Below are 9,531 nucleotides of genomic sequence, written 5' to 3'. Positions count from 1 at the left end.
TGATTCCAAGATATAAAATCCTTGATTGATGTAGTTTCTGAAAGGCTCATTCTGCACCAAAATATAAACAGAAGTTATCTTTCATGTTGCAGGACAGGGAAAGTAATTTCCATATGAGATGAATGTAGCTCACCCTCTCAGCTCAGCTGTTTGCCATTCCCTTAGGCACAGGAGGCATGTCACACAGAAAAGGAAAGGGAGGGATGCAAGCAGCTCAGTCACTGGATGCCTGAATGTATCGCAGAGCACAGCAGCTGGGTGGTGTCATTGATACTTCCCCTTCACTCTCAGACTGGAGAACTTTTCTAAGGCGATGACTTCACACACACACACACACACACTTTTCACAGATATTCATTGGTCAGTCTACTGTACCAAAGTTTCAAAAATCTTTACAATCATTGATTGCTCACACAAACCTAAGTAAAATCCATGATCACTGATTAAAAATCAAAAAATATTGACAGTTTTGAATAAATTATAAACTTTGCAAGAACATACTGAATCCAGGTGTTGACACCCTGTCTTCATTCTCCCATTTGTTGTCTCACCTAATGAAGACAATATTACAAAAATATTGTGGCCTTTTAATTAATATATAATTTACTGTATTTCATATTATACTGAGTACTCAGTGTATATTATCTACTCGGATCATTATTATCTAGTAGTTGTAAATAATGTATTTTGACTTATTGTTAAAATACTTACTTTCCCACACCCCTTTAGATATTTTATTTAAGCATGTTTTGAAATAAGTTTTTCCGTATTAAATGAGCAGTTTATATTAATGGTAAGGAGTAAAATTGTACATTGGAGATTAATGTATAACCTTGTAAAGATGGACAGAATGCATTAACTAGCCATATTCTGTATCTATAATTTGAATTTTTTAAGATTTATTTATTTATTTGAAAGACAGAGTTACAGAGAGGCAGAGGCAGAGAAAGAGGGGGAGAGAGAGAGAGAGAGAGAGAGGTCTTCCATCCGCTGGTTCACTCCCCAGATGGCTGCAATGGCCAGAGCTGCACTAATATAAAGCCAGGAACTAGGAAACTCTTCCGGGTCTCCCAGATGGGTTCAGGGGTCCAAGGATTTGGGGCATCTTGTACTGCTTTCCCAGGCCATAGCAGAGAGCTAGATCAGAAGTGGAGAAGCTGGGACATGAACTGGTGCCCATACGGGATGCTAGAACTGCAAGCGGTGGCTTTACCCACTATGCCACAGTGCCAGCCCCTATAATTTGAATTTAAAAAAAAAGATTTATTTATTTTAAGAATCAGAATTACAGAGAGAGAGAAAGATACAGAAAGAAATATTCCATCCCCTGGTTCACACCCGAAATGACCATAATGACTAGAGATGGGCAGGTCTGAAGCCAAGAGCCAGGAGATTCTTCTGGGTCTCCATCATGGGAGCAGGGGCCCGAGACTTGGGCCATCTTCCGCTGCTCTCCTAGTAGTATTAGCAGGGAGCTGGGTTGGACATGGAGCAGCCAAGACTTGAACCGGCATCCTATGCTGCAGGAGGTGGTTTAACCCACTATACCACAGCACTGGCCTTATAATTTGAAATTTACTACATGTATTCATTTTTTTTCAAATTTGCATGCATAAATTTATTTAGAATTATAAATAGAAGAAGAAAAGATGTATGAGATGTATGCATTTCACAGTTAATGTGAATTTGGATAAATATAAACTCTACACTAATGCTTTGCAGGAGCACAATACCAATAAAGACTATGGAATCATTTTACAACTATTACCAACATTTCAAATAGAAAATAATCTTGTTTTATTATATATAAACATATAAAAAATCTCATTTTATAAGACATCTAAAGTAATCAAAACCCTCTCCATAGCCATATTTGCAACTACAAATCTGAAAAAAATTATTATGTATTCACTTTATAATATTATAGTTTAAATAAAAAAATTCCAAACACATAATTTTTATAAAATTACCATTTTAGTAAGATTTTTCCTTGGAAAAGAAAAAAAATCAAACAACCCATATCAGGGGCCACCACCTGCAACTCTGGCATCCTGTATGAGCACTGGTTAGCGTGTAGGCTGTTCCATTCCCTGGGAAGGTAGTAGAAGAAGTCTTGAATATTTGAGCCCTGGCCACCCATGGGGGAGACTTAGGTGGATTTCCAGGCTCCTGGCATAGGCCTGACCCAACATTGGTCATCGGTTGTTGTGGCCATTAAGGAATGAACTTGTGAACAGAATTTTCTCTCCCCCCGCCCTTATCTCCCTTCCTCCCTTCCTCTCTTTGCCTCCCACTCTGTAACTCTTCCTTTCAAACAAATAAATAAATACATCATTAAAAAAAAAAAAAAAACCAGATCAGAACAACCCAAACTAAATCTTTATTCTACAAATCACAGCACTGGCTGTTTTATTTGTTTCCTTTATTTATAAACTATATGCTGCTGGATTTTAACCAGTAATATAGTTTAAAAGTTTTGCAAATAAAAGAAAAAGCAGGAATATAATGTATATCGATCTTCTGAATTTTATGAAAGCTCATAAAATAGTAGTTTTCATCTGAAAGCAATAAAAGACACACCAAAATCACTTGCTAAAATTTAGCATTTTGTAGTAACTTTTTTTTAAAGATTTATTTATTTATTTGCAAGTCAGAGTTACACACAGAGAGGAGAGTCAGAGAGAGAGAGAAAGAGAAAGAGAGAGAGATCTTCCATCTGATGGTTCACTCCCCAGTTGGCCACAATGGCTGGAGCTGTGCCGATACGAAGCCAGGAGCCGGGGCTTCCTCTGGGTCTCCCACGTGGGTGCAGGGGCCCAAGGACTTGGGCCATCTTGTACTGCTATCCAAGGCCATAGCAGAGAGCTGGATTGGAAGAGGAGCAGTTGGGACTAGAATTGGCGCCCATATAGGATGCCAGCGCTTCAGGCCAGGGCATTAACCCACTGTGTCATAGCGGCAGCCCCTGTAGTAACTTTTTAATCCGATCCTTCATTTTCTATTAACAAACAACAAAGGTTTCTTTTATAAATTATAGCATGTTAAAATATTTATTATTATAAAATGATCCATATAACAATGTCAAGTTTGTATTTCCTGTCTATATTCTAGTGGCTTCCTTAAAACTAATGCTTCTCAGGGGCTGGCATTGTGGCATAGTGGGTTAAGCCATTGTCCGTGATGCCAGTGTTCCATATGGGTACCACTTAGAGTTATTTCCATTGCAGCTCTCTGCTACTACTCCTGGGAAAGCAGTGGAAGATAACCCAAGTTCCTGGGCCCCTGCATCCACCTGGGAGTCCCAGATGAAGCTCCTGGCTCCTGAATTTGGCCTTGTCCAGCCCTGGCCATTGTGGCCATTTGGGGAGTGAAACAACAGATGAAAGATCTCACTCTCTGTCTCTCCCTTTCTTTCTGTAACTCTGTGCCTCAAATAAAGAAATAAATCTTAAAAACAACAGCAAAATTAAGGCTTCCCAGACATCACATATTATCTTTTGAAGATGAGGTAGTGATCGACCAAACAATATGGATTTATAATTTCTCAGCGCGAATTTTCACATTTACCAACATTCACAGGAAGGCTATGCGTTTTCATAGTCTTACCCACTGCATTAGTTACAAACATGTTGGGTTGAATTCATGGACATTTAAAAATGTGGTCAATATGTTTTCTCTCCTGAAAATATATTGGGGGCCGGTGCTGTGACTTAGTGAGTAAAGCCACTGCCTGCAGTGCTGGCATCCCTTATGGGCACCAGTTTGTATCCCAGCTGCTCCACTTTTGATCCAGCTCTCTGCTGTGGCCTGGGAAAGAAGTAATAGATGGCCCAAGTGGTTGGGCCCTGCACTGGCGTGGGAGACTCTGAAGAAGCTCCTGGCTCTTGGGCTTCTGATTAGCACAGCTCTGGCCATTGTGGTCATCTGGGGAGTGAACAAGCAGATGGAAGACGTCTCTCTCTCCCTCTCTCTGCCTCCGTCTCTCTGTCATCCTGCCTTTCAAATAAAATAAATACATCTTTTAAAATAAAAGAAAATATATTGTGTTCAGACATTTTTTAAAATACTTGCTAACAAGCTTGTGTAACATAAGCAATTGTTCTGCCTTTAAAAAATAAAAGATTAACATAACACTGGTTAGCAATGCAGGTGTAAGAAGCAGTACAGTAGATTAAAAGGACTTATTTGGGGATTTAAATTCCCCTTGTTTTCTGGTAGTTAGGTTATTTGGTACTGGAGGCTTATAAAAAGGAAAAGAACATCTCAAAATCACTGACCAATGCAGATGGAATAATTTCTATTCAATCTCTGTTGTTATTTGCTGAAAAGACATGTAAATTTCCCATCTGGTTCAAGCCACTCTGAATGTGCAAAATGGATTTCTACATTATTTTGAAGCAACTGATATTAGAAACATCTATTATACTCTCGATATCATTTAATGAATTTGTAAGAGATTTCAACTCAAAGGAATTCACATCTTCTCTTGCTGGAAACTTAATTTGTAAGGAAATATCTGTAGGCTTGGAGATCAGGTCTGTTAGATTTTGATTTTCAACATTAATAATTTGCATACAGAATAGTTTTCTGGTTGTTTTCTTCACATCTTCACCCCATATCAATTGACTAGTCTGCAGGCTGAAGTCCCTGATGTGGAGGAGCAACATTATAACTGTACTATTGAATTTTATGCAAAGTTGTGTTTCTTTGTTCAGGTGTCTAAACTCTAGATTAATTGTTGTATATCTCCAGTGGAATACAATGGGCATGGAATATGATTTTTTTTCTTCTGTGTTCATTTCTCCTAATTTCTTTCTATGTTCCTTTTTAACTGAGACTTAATAATTTGCCACTTAGATGAGGAATTCTACTGTATAGCCACCTAATATTTTGAAGTTAGAGCTAGATGCTTTACTTCTCTGAGGTGACCAGCAAAGGATCATTATTCAAAACTGGTGACTGAAGGGGAGAGCTATAGTGTAATCATAGTGAGGCCATAAAAATTGAGATGGCCTGTGTTTTTGTCCAACTTAGCAATTAACATTGCCTCCTGAGGCTCATTACTAAAAGAATCATTGCTTGGGATGGTGTAATTTAAAGTTACCCTATAGGCAGTTGTAAGAGAATCCATAACATTTATTTGTCCAAGAAACAGATATTTTTGAACACTACAGAGTTGCGCTGTTATTTTGGTTTCAATAACCAAAGTCAAAGGAATTTTATCTTGGAGATCTTTGAATTGTGAAACGTCTGCAGCTTTCCTCTGTTGTAAGAACCTTATTTCCTGCCTTTTCTGTTTTAATGCTGTTTCATTTTTCCTCAAAAAAAAAAAAAAAAAGTAGAACATTTCCTATAAGCCACCTAACTTTTTTTCCACTGTATTCATTTTAACTTCCTTGTATTCAAATTCAGAATAGATTCTTTTAGATGTTGACAGAAGTCATTATCACCTTCAAAGAGAGGTTTATCTATATTTGAATAAAGTCACTCATATATGCACCATTTCTGTACGTTGGGAAGCTTGAGTAGGTAACATAATCAAGAAGCTGCCTTCTGTGAGACTTTCTTGTGTGGGGGTGACAGTGTTGCTGTACATTTCTGTGGAAAACCCATCGCAATCCTCTGGTTTCCTTTAGATGCCCTTGTATTATGTGTGTGTCATCTTCATCTGAAAAGAGCTAAGTTCCCAACTTCTTACAGGCATTTCCACTGCAAGGCTTACATTCCTGACTTTCCAAACAGGCATTTCCTAAAGAATTGCACTTTTCATTCCAGTTGCTAGATAAGCTTCCCTCTTTTAAACTGATGAGGGCTTTTGAGGAAGCACTCTCCTCAGGCAGTTGGTCAACATTCTCCATTTTGAACAAGCTAAGGCTTTTCCAATGCTGCTTGCCCTGCTGCATTGTGGGGTGTGGGACAGTCTGAAAGGAGGCTTGGGATACAGAAGCTCCCTGTCCTTTGTGCTCTGCCTGCCTGCTGCTGCCATTGTTTTCCCTATGGTTGAAATGATCCTATTTACAATTGTGAATTTGTTACCTATATAAGGAGAGTTTGAGGAACCCCTCCCCCTGGGTAATGAGGCAACAGAGTAACACTTCTTCCAAAGTTGCTTTCAGGCCCAGACAGAGGAAACAGGTAGCTTCAACCTGATATTGGAATTTGTCTCCCTAAAATATGTATCAAGATGTGGCCCCTTAAAGTTCCTTGAACGTCTCATCTGGGGTGCCACATATGTTATAGGAATTTGGGGTGTCATATGATATCACCGTATGCTTATTAATAAGTTCCCAATATTAATAAGCCCGTGTGGGTTCTTGCCTAATATTCAGAGAAGAATTCTGAATACCAGAATAAACAAGGCAGCATGGTACATTTTAAGCTTTTATTTAGTGTGAAAGATGCATAGGAGAGTGAGGGCCCTGTCTAAAGGAGAAGGTAAATCTGGGTTCATACCCAGTACCAGGAATCAGCCACATGGAGGAGCAACTAAGCCAGAAAGCATGGGGCAGGTGGCCTGAAGACCACACGCCCTGAAGGCTCAGGGCTGTAGCCAGCCCCCTACTGGCAAGAGGCCAGGGAAAGGAAAAAGGAGAAAAGGGTGGACACACTGATCCACTTTCAAAGGGGAGTGGTTAATAAACCTGATTGGCTATTGGGCACTCAGATGTGGCCAGGTAGGGGCATGAGGTCACACAGGGGCATGGCGAAGGCATGGTCTTCGGCTCACAAACTTAATCAATTTTAACCTGTATGCCTGTCTACTTCAAACCCACTTGAGAATCTACCTGGAAACAGCCTTGACCAAAGCCACAAAGACTGAGCGTGGGCAAATGTCCCAAAATTAACCTTTCCTTAGTATTAGTGCTAAGATCAACATGTGCTAGATGTCTTGGCATGTTTCTATTAGGTAGGAAGTTAGAAATTAGCCTATGTGTGTGAGGCAGGCTTGAGAGAAACACAAAAGCACAGAAGCTCACTTTGGAAGCAGCCCAGCATCTACACTTCAAAATCCTGCCCAGACTCTGATGACTTTCCAGGTGGTGCCAGCCCTTCCACCAAGGAAAGCTACCAGGAGAATTCTCTCTCCCCAGGACCAAATGGGCTACCTGGCCTGATCACAGAGAGCAGTAAAACCATTACTTCCTACCTCTAAGGCAGGTACCCTTGTAGAGGAAATATGACAACAACCAGAGACAAAGAGAAGTAGAGCCCTCCTCCCAACACAGACCTTGAAAAGTGGCTTCTCGCAATTAACTAGTGAAGCAACTGCCCACTGTTATCTTGTCTACTGAGAGAAGAAGTCCTAAGTTCTCCTTCTGTAAACTCCAGTTATAAATCTGTCCTAATAAATCTGCCCCTGGTATCTCTTCCACAAACATGCCAGGCCTACCGACCATTGGAAGTGTGGTCCTAAGTCACATAGGCTGCAATTTAAACCCACCAATGCTGTAACAGCTAGGGTATGATGCTGATGAACCTATAAATATTGTAAGACACTTCGGATTGTGCTCAGTTCTCGGGAAAAGATTCCAGCTGAGCTCGCTGGCGTAATAAACTACTTCAATCCTCCACTGTCTCTGGTGCCTGTCTGAACAAAGGAAGTCTTCCCACCTCAGATTTCTGTAACACCCTAGGCCCAGCCCCAGAAGGCCTCCACCACCTCCAACCCCCAGTCTGATAATACTGAGTAGAACATATGGGGAGGAATTTCATAATTTACACTCAGAAAACCTTCTGTTCTGGAGGAGAAGGGGGAGGGGATAAGAGAAATGGCAGGAATGAACTGGACCCTTCCCTTGTAAGCCCTGAGTCTAAACAGACTGCATGCTCAGCTCTCTCAGCTCTCTGCTTAGCCATCCACCTGCCTGCCAGGTGTATTCTCTCCATTTAACCCTGTAACCTCACTTTCCCCCAGTCTGAGTGACTGGGCACTCTCTCTCTGTCCCCTCCATTCTGACAGATGCCCTGTCCCCAACAGAGCCTTGCTATTTCGCTCTCTGTGTCATGCCTGAGTTCTTTCTTGTGTGAAGACAAGAACCCCACAACTTCTCTCCTGTGACATTTCTGGCAACCACAAAGGGGATTCACAATGAAACCCACAAGGGGATTCTCGAAGAGACTGAAAGAAGACTCCATAATGGTCGGTATACCGTCCCTCAAGCAGGATCAGATCTGTGGGATGATGATCTCCCAGTGTCTCACAATTCTCTGAGAGGGAGGGAAAGTAGGAAGGTAAGTTGGCTGAGAGCCTGGAGACCCCCTTAACCCACTTTGGCTTTCCAGGACTGCGACCTGAGGAATTGCCTATCTCTTAGAGATAGGATGCCTACTGCTATGTGAAGGGGCTTAGCCTTGACCTAAGTTAACATTGACCCTCCAGGCAAACTTGAAACAACTAGATAGCAGGCAATCATGAGCAATAGGAGATCTGGAGCACTCAGTGAAACAGGGCACCCACCCCATCCCACAGGCCGTCCTGTTAGACTGAGGTGTGTTCCCTTAAAGGAGACACATGGCCTTTCCCTGCACTCTCTTCTGGTCAAAATGCCTTGCTGCAGCCAAGCACAGTCAGAGACCTCTGGCAAGAGATGAGAGCTATTGTGGGTTCTCTCTCTCTTTTCCTCTCTCTTCATTTCCAGCTCAATACCCTCTCTAACTAGGAGGAGGCAGGGTAATCTCTGCAGCTGCTGCTGGCCACCTAAACAAGAGAGAAGCCTCCATCTAATAACCCTTTCCAACCCGATGCATGGTTTTCTTCACTTCTCTGCAGCTGACGGACATTTTGTCCTTCAGCCCTTCACTATAGGAGTCTCTGATGATCTGCTTTTTCATTTCATTATGTGTTTCACTGTCCTAAGTAATGGGGTCATTTGCTGATAATTTAATTTTTTTTTCTGTGCTGCTGTAACTGACTTGGGTAATGAGGGTTTTCACGTGTCTTAAAGGGTTAGTGTTTTTCTGTTTGGCTAAACAACTTGACTCTCTGACAATTTAAGTTCTAAACTGAGTCTTCTGATTTTGAGACTTCCAGTCAGATCCCTGAAACTTTCAAAGGATGAGACTCAATTTATTGAGATAACAGTTGTCTGAGCCAATTCAGATTATGTAAAGTATATTGAAAAGTTATAAATGATGCCAAAGCTATGTTGTATTCATGCTACTGCTTTCAAGCTACAGTGGTTTTATAAAAACTGAGAGTAAATTCTGTGTGTGTAAGCCTTTATGTTGTTATACTAAAGTAAGCCAGTACAGATTGGTTCAGAAAATTGTGTTAATCCAAATGCCCTTTGGTTTGCTTGGGTTACATGTGTCTTTGATATGTTTAAAGTTACTTTTTCAAAGGATAAAGATATTTTCAAAGCTGTTAACATAAACTAGTACCTGTGTTTGCTGTTCAAGAGGTGTTATCCTTATTAGCTATTTATAATAGTGTAGTATTCATTAATTTTTCAGTGTCTTAAGTCATCTAGGCATCGTTGCTAAATAAAACTTGAGAAAAGGTAATGTGTGTACTCTTAGCATTCTATAAGG

The 9,531-nt window shown here is 40.8% G+C and overlaps 1 long non-coding RNA gene and 1 pseudogene across 1 annotated transcript in view; one reads left to right on the top strand and one right to left on the bottom strand.

Annotated features, from left to right (window-relative positions):
- Positions 1-4,301: 4,301 nt before the first annotated feature.
- On the bottom strand, positions 4,302-5,858 carry LOC100342141 (protein lin-9 homolog pseudogene; annotated as a pseudogene).
- Positions 5,859-8,127: 2,269 nt separating this feature from the next.
- LOC149127125 (uncharacterized) overlaps positions 8,128-9,531 on the top strand; it is a 50,083-nt gene continuing 48,679 nt past the window's right edge. Inside the window, exon 1 of the long non-coding RNA XR_016232723.1 lies at positions 8,128-8,232. This is a non-coding gene — a long non-coding RNA (uncharacterized LOC149127125). The remainder of the gene's footprint in view (positions 8,233-9,531) is intronic.

This window comes from Oryctolagus cuniculus, chromosome 4 (assembly GCF_051225735.1).
Source record: "Oryctolagus cuniculus isolate XC-2025 breed Fujian yellow rabbit chromosome 4, ASM5122573v1, whole genome shotgun sequence".
NCBI lineage: Eukaryota > Metazoa > Chordata > Mammalia > Lagomorpha > Leporidae > Oryctolagus > Oryctolagus cuniculus.
Note: the sequence above shows the minus strand (reverse complement) of the source record. Positions and strands in the feature narration are given on the sequence as shown.